Source organism: Sphaerodactylus townsendi, linkage group LG12, assembly GCF_021028975.2.
Source record: "Sphaerodactylus townsendi isolate TG3544 linkage group LG12, MPM_Stown_v2.3, whole genome shotgun sequence".
In the NCBI taxonomy this organism is placed as follows: domain Eukaryota; kingdom Metazoa; phylum Chordata; class Lepidosauria; order Squamata; family Sphaerodactylidae; genus Sphaerodactylus; species Sphaerodactylus townsendi.
In genome coordinates, this window is record NC_059436.1 from 51,474,584 (window position 1) to 51,489,590 (window position 15,007).

General features: G+C 49.7%; 1 protein-coding gene across 1 annotated transcript in view; it reads right to left on the reverse strand.

Moving 5' to 3' along the window:
* The window catches only part of SH3GLB2 (SH3 domain containing GRB2 like, endophilin B2), a 98,178-nt gene that overhangs the window by 59,737 nt on the left and 23,434 nt on the right, over positions 1–15,007 (reverse strand). The gene's annotated exons all lie outside the window — the stretch shown is intronic.

The window sequence follows — 15,007 nt, forward strand, 5'->3', positions numbered from 1 at the left end:
GTGTATAAAAAGGAGGCTGGCTATGAATTCTAGCCACTATAGCAGTGGTGGCAAACCTATGACATGGGTGCCAGAGGCGGCACTCAGAGCCCTCTCTGTGGGCACGCACAGAGGGCCCCCACACACATCTAGGCTGGCCTGGGCCGCTGGGCTCCATTATTAGCATTAAACCTAAGACCTAATTTGGGGGAAGCAGTGTAAGTAACCCTGTTAAGTGCTGTTAAACCCCACTGATTTTCATGGGAAGAACTAAAGCGCAATCCTTTATCTGGGAGTAAGCTCGGTTGCTGGCAATGGGGCTTGCTTCTGAGTAAACCCTCCTAGGGTCGTGATTCACCCATTGGAAGAGTTGCACGGTTGCTTCAAAGCCAAGCCACCAACTACCACCAAGCTTACTCCCGAGTAATGCATGCCTTGGAGCCAACCGTTTTTCCTAAACTAAAACCTCAGTATTCAGGTTAAATTGCCGTGTTGGCACTTTGCGATAAATAAGCGGGTTTGGGGTTGCTATTTGGACACTCGGTCTCGAAAAGGTTCGCCATCATTGCACTATAGCAGGGGTAGGGAACCTGCGGCTCTCCAGATGTTCAGGAACTACAATTCCCATCAGCCTCTGTCAGCATGGCCAATTGGGTGGTTAGTTATAACTTCCAAAACAATGCAATCTGGTCTTCAAACCATCTTGTGTGCCAGAATATCAAACACACGTTTGGCTGTCAGAGGCTCCATTAATACTTCACAAGGATTATTAATTTATTGAAACATTTATATCTCGCCTTTCCTCGTGGTTCAAAGTACCTTACAATATTGAAAACATTTTCAGTTAAAATCCAAAAATAAAACGTTCCCACCTTATAAAACATAAAATCTTCTCCCTTATTAAAACCACATCTTTTAAAAAATATTGTGAAATTACTCTGGGGATTTAAGGCGGCGGGAGGGAAGGCTGGAACGGTCACAGGGTCTATGTTACAGGATCTACTTTGAACGCAGGTCCCAAGTTCTGAGAATGTGCAGTTTTAACAATCTCAGGAAGCAGGTGTTCAGCAAGACTCCTTTGGCAGAAATCCCTGGAGTAAAGTACTAAAGTACCGTATATACTCGTGTATAAGTCAATCCAACAACTAAAGTACCGTATATACTCATGTATAAGTCGACCCGCATATAAGTTGAGGCATCTAATTTTACCACAAAAAACTGGGAAAACTTACTGACTCGCGTATAAGTTGAGGGTGGGAAATGCAGCAGCTACTGGTAAATTTCAAAAACAAAAATAGATGCCAATAAAATTACATTAATTGAGGCATCGGTAGGTTAAATGTTTTCGAATATTTATTTCAAAGAAAAACAGCAAACAGTAAGTGGAAAAGCGGGTCAACAAGAACAATATGGTATCAACAATAATTTTAAAAGTACAAAAACCTTAGCTTTTTTGTCAGGAAGTATTTTAAACAATGGATCTTACAATAAAAACTGTAATGAACATGCCTGTTCACTGTGACTTAAAACTACCCTGCTTTTTAAAAGAATAGTTCATTATTTTTAGTTTACATATTTTTAAAATTGCACATGGCTGGTGTCATTTTAGAAGGGCCATTCACACAACCTGTCAGGGGAGGAATGTTTATGTTAGCAGTACCAACATTTCAGAGTATCTTTAGGAGACCCTCCTGATGATACCAGCCAGGTTTGGTGAAGTTTGGTTCAGGGGGTCCAAAGTTATGGACCCTCAAAAGGGTAGCCCCATCTACTATTAGCTTCCATTGGAAACAATGGGGGATGGGAGCACGCACTTTGGGGATCCATAACTTTGGACCCCCTGAACCAAACATCACCAAACCTGGCTGGTATCAGCAAGAGATTATTCTGATGATACCACCCAGGTTTAGTAAAGTTTGGTTCAAGGGGTCCAAAGTTATGGACCCTCAAAATGTAGCCCCATCTACTATTAGCTCCCATTGGAAACAATGGGGGATGGGGCACCGCCTTGTGGATCCATAACTTTGGACCCCCTCAACCAAACTTTACCAAACTTCGCTGGTATCATCAGGAGTGTCACCTGATGATATCCTGAAAATTTGGTGCCGCTAGCCTAAAAATGCGCCCCCTGGTGGCTGACAAAGTAAAAACCCTAAAATATTTTTTAAAATACAGCTGACTCATGTATAAGTCGAGGGGGGCTTTTTCAGAACAAAAAATGCGCTGAAAAACTCGACTTATACACGAGCATATACGGTAGTTAATAGCAAGATGAACCACAGATCCAATGCACTATAAGGCTGCCTTGTGTGAAAGGAAACGGGATCCAGCATGTCCAAGAACAGAGTTTAGCCACCTTTTACAATCCAAGTACCAGAGACAAATTCGGGAGCCTAGTGAAGGGCCCTAGACCAGGGGTAGGGAACCTGCTAGACCAGGGTAGAACTCATGCCTCGAGAGTCGCGATGCTGCTCTTTCTGCTCCTTGCCCTGTGGCTCTGACGAGTCGCCACTGGCCAATCTTATCTTCTGCTCCTCGCCCTGCAGGCAGAGATGGCGCATCAACTGCCCATACAGTCGGTTGGGTCACAGGCTTCCTCTCAGCCTGCCCCGCTGAGCGGGTGGACGCTTCAGCGGCCGGCAAGGCTCGCGGCCGCTGGTTTATCTCTCTGCCCGCCTCTGCAAGCAGCAGGGTGGGCGCATCCATGCGCTTCTCAGAATGAGCGGAGTAAAAGGTTAAAAAACCCTATATATATAGTGTTATCTTTATTTTAAATGTCAAAAATTATTTGCGGCTCCAAGTGTTTTCTTTTCCCGTGGAAAATGGGTCCAAATGGCTCTTCGAGTGTTAAAGGTTCCCTACCCCTGCCCTAGACTTTTGTATACCTGGATTTGCAGGCCCGGGAGTCAAAACATGACCGTGTTCAGGTATTTATGCAATTATCTCAGCAAAACACCACCACTTAATGATTCCCCTCTCAAATGCCTACCACCATGCCATGGAAAACTAACCAATCCCACACACTACAGTTGTAATCAACAGCTAGCAAATAGTGAACGTCTGCCCTGCGGCCGCCACACTTTCGTGGTCTGCCCTGATTGCAAAGTACCTATTCCGAACTCAACCCATCTGTATACAGAAAGTTTTGGCTTTAACTTTAAGGCACAAAATATGGATTGTGTGGAGGCCACGGCTGGATGCCCACTTTGATAGAAAACCTCCTCTTGGCAGCCCTGCCAAGTAATGATTGCCCAGGACTAGAGGTTGGCACGACACGATCTTGCACAGTGTATGGCTAACAACACATTGAGACTTAAGCAAAGGGACAAGGCAGGAGAGAATGGGATGTACAGTTCCGCATCAGGCCGCAACGCTCAGCCGATTAGAGGCTCAATCAACAAAGCAGTTCCCCATTTAAAATCAGGCAAGACACAAAAAACCTGTACATGATATCATCTTAGAAGCCTTTCCCCTTCCTTCAAGGAACAACTCTTCCGATGGCTGCCTACTACACCACATACAAGCATCCCCGAGAAAAGCAAAATAAAAGAAGGATACGTTACTCCAAACCAGTTTATTCACGTGGCATCGAGTTAGATAGATTGGGACAGATCCCCATTTCCTGCAAGGGACACACATCTATGAGTGTCAAAAGGGCATTGTCTCTGCACGATCTCTCTCCCGTTGCACCGATCCAGCCCGAGCAACTGCAACTTAATTAAATGTAATTGCTTTAATTGCTCAATTGATCAAAACTGCACTATGAACAACCCTTCTGGAACAAAGCACATCTGATATTTTTAGAGCACAGGTGTCAAACTCGCGGCCCTCCAGATGTTATGGACTACAATTCCCATCAGTCCCCGCCAGCCTGGCCAATTGACCATGCTGGCAGGGGCTGATGGGAATTGTAGTCCATAACATATGGAGTGCCAAAGGTTCGCCACCACGGTTTTAGAGGATTGCTTTCGGTAGGCATCGCCTTGGAAGAGGGAATTCCTTCCTGAGAAAGAGAGACGGGGCACGTCTTTAGCAATGTTTGTACAAGAAACAGCAGCGAAGGGCAATTTTTAGCGGATTAGATTGAAAACATCTTCATTTAATTGCCTAAGGTCACCAGCCTCAAGGAACATTCTTGCGAATCAGCATCAATGAACAGCAGTAGACTTACAGCCAAGCAAGTCTTATGTTCCGCAGAGGCCATCCCCGTCTCCCCACCCGCTTCAGAGTTGAGGTGGGCATACATTAAAGACGGGGCCCTTTATACAGTGGCTCCTCAACTTCAGAACAGCAGTGGCGTAGTGGCTAAGAGCAGTGGCCAAGAGCAGGTGCACTCTGATCTGGAGGAACCGGGTTTGATTCCCAGCTCTGCCGCTTGAGCTGTGGAGGCTTATCTGGGGAATCCAGATTAGCCTGGGCACTCCCACACACGCCAGCTGGGTGACCTTGGGCTAGTCACAGCTTTCCGGAGCTCTCTCAGCCCCACCCACCTCACAGGGTGCTTGTTGTGAGGGGGGAAGGGCAAGGAGATTGTAAGCCCCTTTGAGTCTCCTGCAGGAGAGAAAGGGGGGATATAATCCAAAACTACTCCTCCTCCTCCTCCTCTTCCTCCTCCTCTTCTTCAACTAGTCCTCTGGCACCTAGCAAAGGCTTTTCTCCACTCCACCTTTCTCTTAGTTGGGCTGCATGCATGGGAGAGGGGATTGTGGAGTTTGTTTGATACGGTTTACTCAATTTTGGTTACAGGGATCAACCTCCAATAATTTAATTTAATTTTAATTTATTTTTGGATTTCTATCTCGCTCAATCCCCGAAGGGCTCTTGGCAGGTTACAACGAGCTTAGAACATTAAAATATGGCTCTCCGCTCAAACGGGCTAAACACATCATCATCAAGCAGCGACCCGTGCTGGAAAATGATACTCTTCTCACAATCAATGGGAGGCAAACCTTGTCTTGCCCAAAGACAGTCTTCAACCGGGGCCTGCAACCAACCAAGATCTGTCCTCATATCCAATCGTTCACTTCCTCATCTGCCAATAAGTAAATAATAATCTGATCGACTTTGAAGCAGGCTATTTCGGTGCTGCTGCAACAGACTTTTGGCCCAACCAGCTCTCCAGGACTTCAATAGAGAAAGGTATTTCCCAGCACCTAGTTCTGGAGATGATTTAAGTTCATAGGGTAAAATCGGCATTCCAGATGTTATGGACTACAATTCCCATCAGCCCCAATTGGCCATGCTGGCAGGGGCTGATGGGAATTGTAGTCCATAACACCTGGAGTGCCAAAGGTTTGCCACCACTGATTTAAGCAGACTGATGATCTGTAGAATGTGCACATCACTCACATGGTCTACCACTAGGCCACAGTCTTGGATTGGTGCGTCTCGTTCAAGTTTTCATAACATATGCTCAGGTTCTGAGTGTCCAAACAAGGACGAAAACAGCTATAGATCAAGGGGCAATTATTACAGCGCTGGATTTTACTGTAGATAATGCAAGTACAAAACCCTGTGGAGCGGTGTCACCTTGCTAGATCTCTGTTGAGCTAGTCATTGTTTCTGTGACCTACCTCCACAATAGGTTGGTTAAGGTGGAAATGGCTTGTAAATAGCCCTCTATATGAAAGGGTTAGATATGCCCCATGAAACCTGGTGACACAAAAACCCACAGTTGAGAACAAAACTTGACTCAGATGTGGGTCACGATGTTTTTTAGTGAATTCCTGATTAAAAACTCCTTGGCTCGGAAAGAGAAGGGTCCATTGAATACTTACTGTGAAGGGCCTTTCTACTGGACGGCAGGGGGATATCTTGATATCTTGATAGGGTGTCTTCTTCACCAATTGCAAGGAGGCAGGAACTAATTAACGAAGTAACGCCTTCTTCCTGTGAGGTCACGACTCCTTCTAGCCTCAGTATCCATTTTTTGGCCAAGCAGTCACATGACAGGGACCACAGGAAGACAAACAAGAACATCGAACAGATCAACAATAAACTAACAGTTGCTCCCCGGTAACCTGACCTAAACTGGAGCATTAACATTGGGGACTGATAGCCCCCCAGGGAGGGCCAAGATATCCCCCTGCCGTCCAGTAGAAAGGCCCTTCACAGTAAGTATTCAATGGACCCTTCTACTGGAGGCGGGGGACATCTTGATAGGGACCTCCCCGAGCAGTGTCCCCAAAAGTAGGGTGGGAAGCATCAGTCCCCAATGACATTCTCCAATACCCTTCTTCCGAAGGCTACTGCGGAGGCGGCCATGGAGTTCAGTTCGTAATGTCTTACAAACGATGAGATTGACGACCAGGTGGCGGCTTTGCAGATCTCCTCCACTGTCGCGTAATTTCGGAAGGCCGCGTTGGCGGCCGCGCTCCTAATGGAATGGGCTGTCACCCCTGACGGAACGGGTAGTGCTTGAGCTTTGTATGCCTCAATAATCGTAGCCTTGAGCGTGGTGCTGATGGCTGCTTTTGACATAGGTAAGCCCACGTTGGGAGGGCTTACATTGATGAACAGCGCTTCCGTTTTCCTAAGGGGCTCTGATCTGATCAGAAAGGCTTTGAGTGCCCGCCGCACATCCAGGGTGTGCCAGAGCTTCTCCTTGGGATGGTTTGGGTTAGGCAGAAATGACGGGACTGATATTTCCTGTTTTAAATGAAATGTCGAATGAATTTTTGGGCTGAACGTCGGGTCCAGTCTAAGGGTCACCCTGTCTGAGTGGAAAATACAGAATTTTCTGTTGGACGACAGAGCTTGCAGTTCCGATACGCGTCTGGCTGATGTGATGGCCAGTAGGAACAGAGTTTTCATTCTCACCCAGCGCAGCGGTATCGATTGAATGGGTTCGAAAGGTGGCTTCGTTAGTGCGACCAAGACTGCATGTAATCGCCAGGTGGGGAACCTGTGAATTACCGGAGGTTGCTTGAGAGACACTCCTCTAAGGAACCGCCTCACGTCAGGGTGTTTGGCAATGGTGTTGCCCTTGATAGGCGCGCACACCGTGGAAAGTGCTGCCAGTTGCCGTCTCAACGTAGCGCTTCGCAGGCCCAGATCAAATCCTTTCTGTAGGAACTCTAGGATGTCTTTGATTGCCGGTTTCTCCGGGTCTATGTCTCTGATTTCGGCCCAGCGGGCGAAGGTTCTCCACGAGGCATTGTAAATGTTAATAGTGGATTTCTTCCGTGCGCCCATGATGGTGTTGGTGACCCTTTCGGAGTAGCCTTTTTGCACTAGTCTTTTCCTTTCACACGCCACGCGGTCAAGCAAAGCCACGTTGGATCGGGGTGAAATAGCGGACCTTGTATTAGCAAGTCTGGGGCTGTTGGTAGTGTCAGAGGCTGTCCGCTGGCTAGCCCCTGGATGGTGGAAAACCATGGCCTCCGTGGCCATCTTGGTGCCACCAGGATGACTGTTGCCTGCTCCAAGATGATCTTCCTCAGGAGGCGTGGGATTAATGGGAATGGTGGGAATGCGTATAGCAGGCCCGGCGGCCACTTCACCGTCATCGCATCTGTTTCCTCCGCCGTCGGCTGGAAGAACCTCGAAAAGAACCTGGCTGTCTGGGCATTCTCCGGCGAGGCTAGGAGGTCCACTTCTGGAGTTCCGAAGGTTTTGCAGATCAGGCGGAATACTCGTGGGTTCAGCTGCCATTCTCCTTCTTGTATCTGCTGTCTGCTCAACCAGTCTGCTTGGTTGTTTAGCTTTCCCTTGATGTGTTGCGCTTCCAGCGACAGCAGGTTTTCCTCTGCCCAGGACAAGATCTTTTCCGCTTCTTGATGCAACCTCGGGGACCTTGAGCCCCCCTGGTTGTTGACATACATTTTGGCCGTCACGTTGTCGGTCCTGATAATGACGTGTTGTCGTTGTAGATCCTTTTGGAAGTGTCTTAAGGCCAGAGCTATGGCTCTGGTTTCCAGTATGTTGATGGCGAGTTTTGTCTCTTTTTCCTCCCATCTTCCCTGTACGTATTTTTGGCCGAGGGTGGCTCCCCATCCCTGCAGGCTGGCATCTGTGAAGACCTGGGGACGCTCCCCGTGTAGGTAGCGCTTGCCCTTCTGTAGGTTCCTCTTGATTAGCCACCATCGGAGACTGTTGCGGACTGAGTTCGGGATGACGATATTTTTGTCCCGCTTTTGGATTATGTCCCATTGAAATCTGCGCAGGAGGTGTTGCAGTGGCCTGGCGTGGAATCGGGCCCACTGGTTCAGGTCCATCACTGATATGAAAAGTCCCAGGAGGCTGGCTGCCTTGAGCAGCGACGGTTGCCTGGCGGTTAACAAGGCTGAGGTTGCTTGCTGGATTCTCTGGATCTTTTCTTCGGGAATGAACAGTGAGTCCTTTGCCGTGTCCAGGATGGCTCCCAGGTGCTCGATCCTTCTTTTTGGTTCGATTGAGCTCTTTTCGAGGTTGACCATGAACCCGTGCGCTTGCAGTGTGTTCTGCACTCTGGTGACATCGATTACGCCTTGTTGTCTGGAGCTGGACCTGATTAACAGGTCGTCTAAGTAGGGATGGATGTGGATTCCCTCCTCTCTCAGACGAATTATCGGGCCTAGAAGTATCTTTGAGAACGTTCTGGGGGCCGTGGCCAGTCCAAATGGGAGCGCTTTGTATTGGAAGTGTTGCAGGCCCACCGCAAATCTCAGGAACTTTCGATGGGCCTGGTGGATCGGGATGTGCAAGTACGCTTCCCGTAGGTCTAGGGAGGTCAAGAATTCGTTGTGCTGCAGGGCCGCAGATATAGTTCGGAGAGTTTCCATACGGAACCTCGGCAATCGAATTGATTTGTTGACTGTCCTTAGATTCAGCACTGCTCTGCAGTCCCCATTTCGTTTGGGGACTGTAAAAAAGTGTGAATATGTGCCTAAGAACCTCTCCTGCAGTGGCACTGGCTCTATTGCCTGGATGTTTACAAGGTGATCCACTGCCTGGAGGGTTAGGAGGGCCTTGGCCGGCCGTGGCGCCAACGGAGATGGTATGAACTGTGGTTTTGGAAACTTTGCGAACTCTATCACATAGCCTTCTTGAACTACCTCCCTGGCCCACCTGTCTATATGGGGGCCCTGCCAGGCTGACTTGAACCTGGATAGACGTCCCCCGATTGGGGGGTCTAGGTAGTCATTGTTTTTTGAAGTCTGGCTTGAATGGTTTTCCCTGTTTGTTATGTTGTTTTTGGAAGTTTTTGTTCCGAAAGGAGCTCTGTTGGCGTTGCTGCTGCTGCCAGCTTGGTTTTGAGGACTCTCCGGAGTATCTGGGGAGCACTCTGTTGGAGCGAAACGTGGTTCTGGAGTTGGTGTTGCTTTTCTCCTGTCTCACCGATTTGGGCATTGCCTTCTTTTTGTCCTTAGTTTCGACTAGTACCCGGTCTAGATGTTTGCCAAATAAAGCCTCTCCAAAATAGGAGTAGGCCGCCACCACGTTTTTTGACCGAGCATCCGCTTGCCAGGGGCGGAGCCACGCGTTTCGCCTGGCGATCATGGTGGACGCCATGGCCCTGGCTATAAGAGCGATGGCATCCAGCGTGGCATCCGCTATGAAGGCAGAAGCCAGGAGCACTCGCTCCACTCCCTCTCTGGTGGCAGAGTCCATAGCAGGGATCCTTTCCAGGATCCTCTTGAGCCACGCCATGCTGGCTCTGGAGACCGTGGAGGCCGGAGTGAGGGCCTTAATGGCTGCGGCCATCCACTCATGTGCCTTTCGGAGGGCTGCCTCCGACCTTCTATCTAGCGAATCTCTAATATTTCCCTCTCCTTCCTTGACGACCAGGTCCCCTGAGTGGAGAGCTGCCACCGGCTCGTCTATGGCTGGTGCCTGTAACATTGTATGGAATTGGGGAGGGACCAGGTATGTCTTTTTGTACGACGGTGGGAGCGTTTTGTGTGCTGCTGGTTTAAGCCATTCTCTTCTAATGCGCCCCACAAAGTATTCCGGGATCGGAAAAAACTTTGCCCCTTCCTGGTCTGGAGGGAAGTAGTCTAGTTTGCCTTTTGGGAAGCCCTTAATGGGCTTTGCTGGAACAATGTCAGAGTCAGGGTCTGCTGGGGGGTCTTCTGCCCCCTCCTGATCTTGCAGGTCCAAAGCTGATATGGACTTCGTGATCAGTAGTTGGAGGTCCTCTAATTTAAAGAATTTTGGGGACTGCTCTGTAGCCTCTATGGCCGTTTCCTCTGCGTCAGAGAACCTTTCCTCCCCTGTCCCTACTTCGTCCTCGGAGGAGTTCTCCTCCTCCTCCGGGAACTCAATGGGATTCCTGTACTGGCGCCTTCCCTCCGCCTCTCTTTGGCTGGTCGTGGCTGCCGTTTTACTGCGGCCTGCCTGTGCCGGGGCGGCGCGCCTCTCCCTGGCCTCCAGGGCCTTGTCTATTTGTTCGGCCAAAAAGCGCGCGAACTCTTCTGGCGGCGCGTTGTGCCAGGCCGCGACTGCCGTTGCCGCGGTTGCTGGCTGAGAACTGGGGCCTGTGGACTCCGCCCCCTCCCCCCGGGGCCCCGGCTCTTGCCTTGTCGATGAGGTCGTTGCCTGGACTGGGGCTTCAGGTTCTTCTTGGCCGGGGGGGAGCACCGGGGACTCCGAATCCCGCATGGGGTAGGAGGAACCGGTGTCGGAGCCGCCGCTAACGGCTGCGCCCTCGGAAGGCGCCAAGCTCCCAACTGTTGCAGGTCCGCGCGGCCGCTTACTCGCGGGCGCGGTCCCGTCCTTGCCGGCTGCTTTCTTCTTCTTACGGAGGTCCTCTGCTGGAGCCTCCGTGAAGGCGATGGTTTTTGCCCTGCTCGATCTGGTCCCCTCCGCAGCGGAGCGGCCGAATCCCTCCCTGGGGGGTGTGAAAGAGCCGGTCGACATCTTGGCGGGAACCGCGTGTGCGGCGAGGATCGTAGTGAGCTTCTCGCTCCTGGCGCTTTAGGCGCGAATGTGTCTAACCTAATCACTCCTCTTTTCCCTAAACGTTTCACACACTAAGCGGGGGAGGGAAGTGACACAAAACACCAAGAAACAAGTACACACACAAACTCAACACAAGGCTCCTACGTGCTAGATCCTTAAGGAGCTAAGCACAAACGCATGCACTCCTTGCAGGCAGGAAAGAATACTGAGGCTAGAAGGAGTCGTGACCTCACAGGAAGAAGGCGTTACTTCGTTAATTAGTTCCTGCCTCCTTGCAATTGGTGAAGAAGACACCCTATCAAGATATCAAGATATCCCCCGCCTCCAGTAGAAGTGGGCCTGTGAAATTGGGGAGAGCTGCGTCTGGAGAGGGTACAGACAGTACAAGGCCCTCATCCTTTTATTTTCGTTACCAACTCTATGCTAGTTTAGCCCCAGCCCAAACACAGAAATTTGTTGGGATGGGCTCCACGAGGGCTAAGTGGTTATGTCTTTTTAAGGGGGTGGGGGCTAGGGATGGCTGATTAAGGGGTTTTAGGATGGCTTTATATTATTGTGTTTTTAATGAGTTTTTTATTATTATACCCTGCCTAGGGACTCTGGTGAAGGGCAGGAAATAAATCTACAGAAAATAAATGAATGGATCATAGCTGTGAGATGGAGCAGTGGGTTTGAAGGCAAGAAGTCCCAAGATGGAGTCCTCTACATCTGCAGCTGAAAGGATGACCACTGGGGGTGACCTCCCCTTGAGATCTGGGATAGTCACCCTTATAGCAGCTTTGAGTCAGTTGGACCAGTGACCTGACTCCACATGAGATGTGCTCAGTGGTGGGATCCAAAAATTTTAGTAACAGGTTCCCATGGTGGTGGGATTCAAACAGTGGCGTAGCGCCAATGGGGCTGGGCGGGGCACGGCGGGGGCATGGCCGGGCATTCTGGGGGCGGGGCATTAATAATTTCTCTGTTACTGTAAAAAACTCTTACCGTTAAAAAAAAGTTCCTAATTTCCAGCTGGTATCTTTCTGTCCATAATTTAAACTCATTCTAGCAAGTCCTATCGTCTACTGCCAACAGAAACGACAACTTCTCCTCTAATTGACTGCCTGTCAAATACTTAATACTTTCAAATACTTGATTTTGTTTCTAGAAATCAAAAGAAGGAGACTTTCCTTAAACCAGGAACTTTACCATATTTCTAAAACATGTTTTTAAAGCAGCCCAACAGGGAGAATGATCCCGTTTTCTACCTTTGCTAACCAGCCACATAGGAAACAACAGGACTTTATGATTTTGGGACCTAATGGAATTTCTAACGGAAAAGCAGACCCAATGAGTAACCCCCTCTCGGCACACACAAATAATTAGTAACCCACTCTCGGGAACGGGTGAGAACCTGCTGGATCCCACCTCTGGATGTGCTCCACATTGATCTTTCAGGCAGGACCAACAGCACCCTCTTCTCCAAATGGTTCACTTGTTTGGATTTGGCAGCATTTGATTGTTCCTGGGAAGGCTCTGGCAGCTCTCACTCTGAAACGACCCAGCAGGTTTGGCAAATACTGACCCTGCACTGTCCCGGGGCCTAATACGCCACTTTGAAAATGAACTGGAGTTGGGGGTTTGCGTCTCTCACTTTGTTGCCTTTTTTGAAAAGATTCATATCATTTGATTGGTTCCTGAGGCAGTTTAATAAAAGTTAAATCATGAATTAAACCAGTGGTGGCGAACCTTTGGCACTCCAGATGTTATGGACTACAATTCCCATCAGCCCCTGCCAGCATGGCCAATTGGCCATGCTGGCAGAATGCTGGTAATTGTAATCCATAACATCTGGAATATAAATGCTACTCAGCCATAAGGCCAATAATTAAGCTGGCATGACAGGTTCATGCAGAGAGAGAAAGAAGGGGGCCACACCAAGGCAAGGAAACAAATGGTGCAGAAAGAAATAAATCCTTTAATAATTCTTTGATACTTTAATAATTTTTGCAATTCCTGCATGTTTTGCATGAAGCTTTATCGGGGGGAGAGGGGATCTTTCAGACTGGCAGTTGTGGCTTTTCTGGGCTGTGTAGCCACAGTCTGGTAATTTTTGCTCCTAATCTTTTGCCCGCGGATGCGGGAGGAGGAGAAGGAAGAAGAAGAAGAGTTTGGATTTATATCCCCCCTTTCTCTCCTGCAGGAGACTCAAAGGGGCTTACAAACTCCTTGCCCTTCCCCCCTCACAACAAACACCCTGTAAGGTGGGTGGGGATGAGAGCGCTCCGAGAAACTGTGACTAGCCCAAGGTCACCCAGCCTACATCTTCCTTTAAGGAGACTCAAAGTGGCTGACAATCACCTTCCCTTTACCTCACCCCAACAGACACCTTGTGAGGTAAGTGGGGCTGAGAGAGTTCCAAGAGAACTGTGACTGACCCAAGGTCAGCAGACTTCGTGCGCAGGAGCAGGGAAGCAAACCCGGTTCACCAGATAAGAGTCTGAGGCTCATGTAGAGGAGCGGGAATCAAACCTGGTTCTCCAGATTAGAGTCCACCCATTCTTAACCACTAAACGACTACCAGATCACAGCCACCCAGTCTGGAAAACCACAACAGCTAGTTGATTCTGGTCATGAAAGCCTTCAGCATTCTTTCAGATTCTTTTTAGTAACCCCCCCCCCCCCGCCCCATGAATGACTCAAAGCAAAGCACCCAGGTGTGGCGCCTCCCCTGACCGCCCGTCCCCCTGGGGCAAGTGTGCCGTCCCTCCTCCCTTTACCTGGGGGTTTTCCTCCCCAGCCGAGATCTTAAATAACCTCGCCCACAGGGTGCCTCAACTCTAGGCGTACCCTGACACCCTTCCTGCACCTTTTCCCCCTGCCCCGTTGCCTCACGGAGGGAGGGTTAGCCCGCCTACTGGGCTCCCCACTCTCCCTCCCCTGTTGCACCTTCACAGGGTCGGGACCCAACAGAAGTCCCACAGCTTGTTCCCCCGCGCAGCTGGCCTGCAGGACCCTCCCAGTCCCGGCCTCCTGGGCTACACTGTCCCCTTTCCCTGCCTTCACACAGCTCTCTCCTCCACCCTCTTCCTTCAGACAACGCCCCTGAGCTTTCTTTCCCACCTCCTTATATACCCTTTCTCCTCTCATCTCCCTGCCTCATCCCAGCTGTCGTCCCCCCTGATCAGGCTCAGCTGAGACTGGGCAAGGCGGCCGGGCTCAGAGCCCTGCCCCCACGGTCCCTCGGCCTGGCGCGTTTGTAGCGGCAGATCGGCGGATCGCCCAGCTGAAGGCGATTACGGTAGGTGCGATGTACTCGACTGCAGCTGGTCAGTCCGGGTGCCGGTGAATCGCCCGTGGTCCGAGGGGAGGCGGGCGTCCGTGTCGGAGCAGGGAGGCGGTGGATCGGCCCAGCAGCGCGTCATCCCTTCTCTGGCCGCGGACTCGCGCGGCACCAGAACAGGTCCAGGCGCCGCGCTGGGGCTCGCTTCCGGACACCAGGGGTTACAAAAATTATTAAAGAATTCATTTCCCTCTGTGCCACTTGTTTCCTTGGTTCCATCACACATACCGATGTCAAGGCCTGGAAAAATATGGAGAGCCATTCAGATTGTAAGAGTTTCTGCTCAAAAAATACACTTTCTTTTGCTCGCTCCATCTTTTCTTACTGTTATTTTCCCCCTAACCTTTCAGATGGCAAAAATTAAAGGTGCTTGCTCTAGGGCACAGGTGTCAAACTCGCGCCCCTCCAGATGTTATGGACTACAGTTCCCATCATCCCCTGCCAGCATGATGCTGGCAGGGGATGATGGGAACTGTAGTCCATAACATCTGGAGGGGCGCGAGTTTGACACCTGCGCTCTAGGGTAACATAGGATGCAACAGTTTGAATCTGTTTCTCAGGACTGGGTATACTTGCCATTTTTTCTTATTTCTTATTCATAACAAAAATATTTATACTTTAAGTTTCCATATATAATCTGAACAGTGTAATTGTGTGAGCTAATCAAATCATAAACTAAGCATTTAATGTTGTTAAATTAAGCAGTTGAGATTTGATAGGAAAGAAAATATTGCAGATATTTCCATTTCCCCCACGATTTCCATTTGCCACAGCTTCAAAATTTTACATCTCTATTGTCTGCGAGCAACTTATCTGCCCCACTTC